Source organism: Papaver somniferum, chromosome 7, assembly GCF_003573695.1.
Source record: "Papaver somniferum cultivar HN1 chromosome 7, ASM357369v1, whole genome shotgun sequence".
Classification (NCBI taxonomy): domain Eukaryota; kingdom Viridiplantae; phylum Streptophyta; class Magnoliopsida; order Ranunculales; family Papaveraceae; genus Papaver; species Papaver somniferum.
The window spans coordinates 122865445-122873033 of NC_039364.1; the positions used below are offsets into that span (position 1 = coordinate 122865445).

At 37.7% G+C, this 7589-nt stretch overlaps 1 long non-coding RNA gene across 1 annotated transcript; it reads left to right on the forward strand.

Annotated features, from left to right (window-relative positions):
• Positions 1-4586: 4586 nt before the first annotated feature.
• Positions 4587-6763, forward strand: LOC113293877. The gene is made up of 4 exons (XR_003332639.1): positions 4587-4764; positions 4918-4992; positions 5855-5938; positions 6524-6763. It is a non-coding gene; the product is annotated as an uncharacterized LOC113293877 (long non-coding RNA).
• The last annotated feature ends 826 nt before the right edge of the window (positions 6764-7589 follow it).

Genomic DNA, 7589 nt, shown 5'->3' on the forward strand with positions numbered 1-7589 from the left:
GGGAAGTATCTGCACAGTATGGAGTCTTCGTTATCCCAACGGGCCATCATTCGATTATAATATCGAAGATGAGCCGCAGGATCAGTTGATCCGTCATAGCAATCGAAGCGGAACCGAACACTTCTGCGGTATGGAAGCCCTGGCCAAGTGTGCGTCAGCGGGGTAGTGTTTGCTTCCTTCATCACTTGTCTAGTCTTCCGCCTCCCTGCCTAGTCTTTAGCTCCTTGATTTCTGCCAGCATCTCAGCACGCAGATTTTCCATTGCGACTGGTGCTCTTCATGAATGGTAGATTTTGCTCGTAGGAGGGTGGTACCGTCGTAGTAGTCCGAGTTCTCAGGGTCTGATCTTTGGCTGCTCCTTGCTCCTCTTCGATTCAATGGAAGTGGGTTGTTTGCGATCACCATTCTTCTATCTTGATTAGGTGCTAGCCTTGGAGTTAGCTTCGTCGCGTTGGTTTTCTACCTCTGCGCTATGAATGATTCTTTCCTTGAGTGTTTGGTTCTCTTGTGCTAATATCGCCACAGCATCTGCGTATGCCTTCTGGTTCTTCCTTAATTCTGTCAGCTCGGCCATCATCTGAGCGGAATGATTTGACCCTTGATTTGGTGTTCCTGCCCGCAATTGTCATCAGCGGCTATGGTTTGTTCCTCATCCACGATCTGTATTACTGGTTCTGGTGGGTCTAACCGTGCACCTTGGGACCCGACGGTTGTTGTGACGGGTTGACTGCTATTAGAAGCGGTTGTTTAGCTGGAAAGGGTATGTTCTTGCGTTGGTTAAGGGCATCCCATAGAGGGGTTGTTGTATTCCTGACTCTGCTACGACTTCCTGATGTTCCTGTAGTTGAGCATGGGTTACTGGGAGCTCCAACTTTGGATCGCCAGCTCTTGAAGCTCCAGCTTTGGCTGCCGCGGCATTTATGCGTTTGCTGCGATGATGTTGGCATTGATGGGGCCGTGCTTTTCATGCATTATCCTGTACCCTATCCGCTCCTTTAGCTTTTCACCTCTCTGCTTACTCCTGGTTACAACTGGGGGGTTGTCCTTGGCGTCTCTTTCGACGAAGCTTTTGCCTTCCCGACATCTTTGCTTTTCTCTCATCTTTAATGTTTTCCTGAAAGAGAGAGAAAAAAACCACGAAGACAATGGGCCTCACGTGATATCTATTAGCGTTTTGAGTTCTCAAAGGTGTAAAATCTTGGAAATACATAAGGCGCCCATCTATTTAGATGACCGCAGATCTGTTCGAAGTTTTGATTTTCAAAGATGTGAAAACTTAGAAAATGCATGGAAAATCAGATCTACTTAGATAAACGTGGATCTGTTCGTAGTTTTGATTATCAAAGACGTGACATCTTGAAAATGTATGAAAACGCAGATCTACTTAGATAAACGTAGATTTGTTCGAAGTTTTGATTTTCAAAGATGTGAAAACTTAGAAAATGCATGGAAAATCAGATCTACTTAGATAAACGTAGATCAGTTCATAATTTTGGTTTTTGAAATTATGCACGGAAAAAACCGTAGTGTTCTATGCATCGTTATTTTCAGAGAACGAAGCCTGAAACAAATCTTATGAGAAGATAATCTTTTACCGGGATGAAGATCCCTGTTTCTAGCGCCAGATTGTGAACACAGAGATCATTGTCATCTGCGTGTTCACAAATAATGCGCGCAGACTCATCACAATATAGTAAATAGGTTGCGCCTGAGGGGGATGAATCGGTTACGTTGAATCCTTGACTCAGAGTCCTAAAACTCTTCCTCGTCTCATCAACTATAATCATTTTTCTTAACTCGCATAATAAGATAAATAATGGATAAAGTATAAAACGTCCGAACATGATGTACCATAAGTATCGAATCGAATATGCAAAATATAAATGCATGAATATAGATGAAACGATTAACTTATGTGATTCAGCACCCAGATCTCTGTTTGCGGGTTTGGGTTTTTCATTATGTGTACGATGGTTACAGAAATAGTCGAATGACTTTGAGATCAACGTAGGCCTGCGTAGCAGGAGGGGTTTCACTTACACTTTCTCTATCTCTCTCTGTCTCTCTCCTATTCTCCTCTCAATGTTCTCCGATCCCCCTCTTCACTTGGGAGAGAGGGGTATCTATAGGGTGGTTACGTGGGGTCCATTTCTGAAGCCCGTTATAACCTTATCCTCTTGTGTCTTGTGCCGCTTACGCAGAAGTCTTCGTGTTCTCGGTTCTCTCTGCGTGTTCCGTTTGAATATGCAGTGCTATCTGCGCTTCCTCCACAGGCTGACTGACACGTATGTTGTTTGAGGGTATTTAATGCGGGTAGTTGAGATGTCTGTCCGCAGTAGACAGCTGTCCTTTGCCCCTGTCTTGTCTGCGTCAGTTAGACTATCCCCATCCGTAGATCTTAGATCTTTCTGGGGATAGGATAAAGTGACTCTTGGGTTATCCTCCAGTGCTTCGCAGTGTTCTAGTGTTTCTGTCTCCTTGATCCTCTACCGTTGGATCTGGTGGGTGGCGACGCTATCTTGATAAGACGCGTTTCTTGGGTGTCCACGTGTGATATCATATCTTGATGCTCTCAACCGCATGTTCTCCACGTGTGTCTTTGTGGACACGTGGCGGAAGATGAAATGTATACCTACACCTGCACTGCAACTGGAGTTATCCATCGTCACAACATTACTTGGCAATATCAAAAACATTGGCTTCTCTATATCGAGTACGTTTATAATTTACGTGGCAAAGGAGTAGAATTTCGAAGTTTCGCTAAAAAGAGATAAGAAACTATAAACTATAACTGAATATTTACCATGCTGCAGTACTTATTTTTGTTTTCAATCTCCCCTCAGCAGTAAGCATGTTGCTGGGCTGGCCGTGGGGAATACATATGGACCGAGCGTTTACTAACTTACTTCCGTGTTAGTAAATTGGAACTCCGCGATTACTTCCAGCAAGCATCCTATTTGAGATGGACATATGACAGTTTAATAGTTGAGGTCAGGAAATATATTCATTTAATAACCTAGCATTTTTAGGAGCCACCCAAAAAAAATTAGGGACCACCAATAAGATAAAATAGGATCACCCGAACGTAGATTGAAGCTACCCCTTATCTCGCGTATTTCATAATGGTAAAATTACCCTTCTACAATCGGTAGTTAATACTACAATCGGTAGTTTAACTACAATAGGTAGTAAAGTGTGTTACTTTAACCTCCGAATGTATTCAATTTTCAAATTTTGGTACTACCACAATCGGTAGTAAATTTAACTTCCGAATGTATATTGTCTCCAAAATGAGACTTTTCCAAAATCCTAAAATTTTCGAACTTTGTATTTTAACCTCCGAATATATACTAAATTTTCGAATTTTAGCACTACCATAATCGGTAGTAAATTCAACTTCCGAACGTATATTGGCCCCAAAATGAGATTTTGCCAAAATCCTAAAATTTCGAACTTTGGTACTACCATAATCGGTAGTAAAGTGTATTACTTTAACCTCCGAATATACTCAATTTTCGAATTTTAGCACTACCATAATCGGTAGTAAATTTGACTTCTGATGTATATTGGCCCCAAAATGTGATTTTGCAAAATCCTAAATTTTTTGAATTTTGGTACTACCATAATCGGTAATAAAGTGTGTTACTTTAACCTCCGAATATATTCAATTTTCGAATATTAGTACTACCATAATCGGTAGTAAATTTGACTTCCGAATGTATATTGGCCCCAAAATATGATTTTGCCAAAATCCTAAAATTTTCGAACTTTGGTACTACCATAATCGGTAGTAAAGTGTGTTACTTTAACCTCCGAATATACTAAATTTTGGAATTTTAGTACTACCATAATCGGAAGTAAATTGTGTTAATAAGTGATGCTTATTATCTGCCGATTTGTGTTCATGACCTCAAATTCAAATTTTCAAAACTTAACAAAAATTTCAAAATTTTCTACTTTCACAATCGGTAGTTAATGGTGTTCATTATCTATCGACTGTGCGTAACTTTTTGTACAGAGAAATTTAATTTTTTAGAATCAAGAATAATCGGTAGATATCGGTTAATTTACCTACCGATTATGGTTGATGTTCTTAAGAAACGAAGAACATCAACCATAATCGGTAGGTAAAGTAGATTATTATCTACCGATTATGTTTCTGCTATTGTAAATCCAAGAACATCAACCATAATCGGTAGGTAAAATAGATAGTTATCTACCGATTATGTTTCTGCTACTGTAAATCCAAGAAAATTTTCGGATCAAATTTTTGATTTCAAGTAATCAAATACTAATTTTGAATCACAACTAAGGGTGCACAGGAACCGAGCCGAAAACCCGAACCGACCCGGAACCGGCGGAACCGTACCTGTTTTTGTACCGAACCGAGGAAGGGGGTACAGGTACCGGTCCAAAAAATAGGAACCGAGGCTGATGAGGTACAGGTACACGGTCCTGCCTAAGTCCCGTGCCGTCCCGGACCGAATATACCGAAAAATTCTAGCCATCAGATTTAGAGGTAGCAAACTAATAATAGCCATTAAATTTAGGGGGGGTATATATAGAGAACATAAGGCTAGGGTTATTTATTTTCTTCTTTCTTTTTTCCGTCTCTCTCAGAGAAGGAGAAGAACTCCATTAGAGTTACAAGGAAGATTTTTATTCTGAATCTTCTCTTATCCATTAGACTTCAACTCCACGAACACCCGTTACACTTACACCACCTCTAGATCGAGAAGAAGAAGGAGAAATTGTTAACCAAGGGTAAGTTTTTTTGCTTTTTTTCTCTCCAATTTTACTGATTCTTTATTTATTGTGTTTTATTGTGATTCACAGAACTTGATTCGTTATTTTTATTGTGATTTTTGATAGCCAATTGCTTGGAATTGAATTAATTTAATTTAGGGTTTGATATAGGGTTATATCACGCCAAGGAGAAGACTAAGGGAAAGGATTCAAGGAACCATCCACCTCAGAAATTGTTAATCAAGGGTAAGTTCATCAAAATTTCTCATTGATTCCTGTGAAATCTTCTTCTGTTTCTGTGAAATCTCTCATTTTTGTAGGGTATTTATGTTTGTTTGATCCTCGGATTTCTAATTCAGTGACTTGAGATGCTAATTAAAAAATTTATGTGAAAATTCATTAAACCATATTGTAATGGAATTCAGAATATCTAAAATTTGTTTACCTGTGCTGTGTAGGGTTTCTTTGATTTGATTTAGGTTTGGTTGGGGAACTGTATATGACTTTATTTAGCTTGAGATTTGTAAATGAGTTTAACTTGTCTAATTTAAGGATATAAGTAGAGTGTGCTCTCTGCTATGAGCAATGTATTCTAGAGCCTTTAAATCCAACTTTATAACAACAACAAGGATCTTGATGTTTTCCTTTTGTTAAAGGAAATGGTCAGGGATACAAAGCAACATGATCTTTATGTGCCCATATAATTATAATTATAATGGTGTTGCTCAGATAAATCTTTTCTTGTAAATTTAGGGAAGCCATTTTTTGTAGATTTCGTGACTTTGTTATGTTATGCATCTAGTAAATTGTGTAGGTCCTAAGTGGATTGTGTACATCATTTGCATTTGTAGGTCCTAACTCCTAAGTAGATTTTTTATGTAAAATTTTCATTTATTTTGTTTTCAAGTTGCATCATGTTCATTTTTGCTTTATTAGAATTGTGTCTGTAGTTAACACTTGTATTATCTAGTGTAGCTTTGTTATATTTGTAGTACAAAGTTGTCGCCACTAAATAATTCGTTGTTAGTAATAGCTTTAAGGTACTTACTTCCTTGTTTTGTAAATATATATATTTCTGTGAACTGTTTTTTTTTCTTGAGCTTATAAGGTGCTTGCGAATCTGTTGTACAAGTCAAGGAGGGAGAAAAAAAAGAGATTAGTAATTGTTTCTACTCGCGGTTTAGTGTCGGCGGTAAGTTTCTTGAAACAATAATGTGAAATGATGCTTTTGTGATAGATTTTTACTATGGTTGCTTACTGAAACTTCTGCTTTGCTTTGTATCATTCACTCCCTGCAAATATGGTGTGTGCAAATTTGGAAACCATGACTCTCTCATTCCTTATCTGACTTGTGCATTTGTTTGATGTTCTAGTTGCTCTTACTGATTCATGAACATGTGTGTAGTTTGGCACTTTGGCTTGTAATCTTCTTATGTATTTTATATGCAAATGGCATCCTGAATCTGCAAAGTGATAATGGTTGTTGTTGTTGTGGATTGTGAATCGAAATCATGTTTGAATTGGTGCCTATTTCAGTTTATTCCATTAGTGTTAGGCATTTCTGTTTGCAGTATCTTGTACTTCGTTGGTCTTTTATGTATTTAACTGTAAACTCTTCTTCAGATTTTCAAATTTGCATTTTATAGAAATGCTTGCTCATTTTTCTTTCATTTTGCTCATATATTTCTGAGTTGGGTGATTGGTATGTTCTTATATACTTAAAAATGTTATTTTTAGTTCAAATTACTTACCAACTGCTATTATTTATTTTTTGCAGAGTTCCACTGGTTCTATCATAGCCACCACCAGTGCTGCCATGGAGTTGGAATAGCCGAATAGTCATCTTTCCTTTGCAATGTCCTTCTTTTCTTCATTCAAATTACTTAAGAGTCTTAAGACTATTGTCTGTAATTGTGTATGTCTATGTGTTGCAGCTACTTTCTACTTGCTATGTATTTAGCTTTGGATTGTTAATATTACATCTATCTTCGATTATAAAGAACAAGAATTTTTTTTACAAAAGTACCGACTGATACCGGAACCGTACCTGGTACCGTACGTGTACCGAATTGTACCGGAACCGAGGTACAAGGTACAGGTACCGGTCCAAAATTTTGGAACCGAGGCTAGGGAGGTACAGGTACTCGGCCTCCGCAAGAACCGAGCCGAACCGTACCGTGTGCACCCTTAATCACAACTACTATCATCTATTCATTTTGTTTGTTGAACTCCTTTTTTTTATGTTCTAAGTTTCAACTTTAAGGTTAATGAATTTTGGGTTTTAATTTTAAACAATCAATCATAACATTTGTTTGATCGACGATCTTTGTTTTCAATCAAAATTAAAATGATGAAAAAGAAATTCAATGGGTAGAAAAGAGAAGAAGAAGAGGAATTATATGATTATGAAAATAAAGGATATAGCTTTAGATTTAGTATAAAGGTGAAGGACAATATAGACAATTTTCTATTTTTAAGATACCCCTTGACCTCCTTCGATGGATGGGAATAAATAGGTGACCCCTAATTCCTTTCGAGTGACCCCTAAAAACACAAGGTTTAATAATCCATTCTTTCTCAAATAAAGAATCAATAAAAATTTGATTAGCATTCTCAATTCCAATACATAAGCAATGTGATAGATAAAGGATTCATTCATGATTTATTTAATTCCTACACGTATCCTCTACAAAACAGATATTAAGAGCAACTGTAATGGTGCGATCAAAACCAAAGATCAAAGACAAAAAAACGACCAAATTTGAGTTTAGTCCGTAGTGTCACGCTACGGTAGCCGAGTATATTTAGTCGAGCGGGTTTATAGTCTTCGTCTGCTGTGGAGC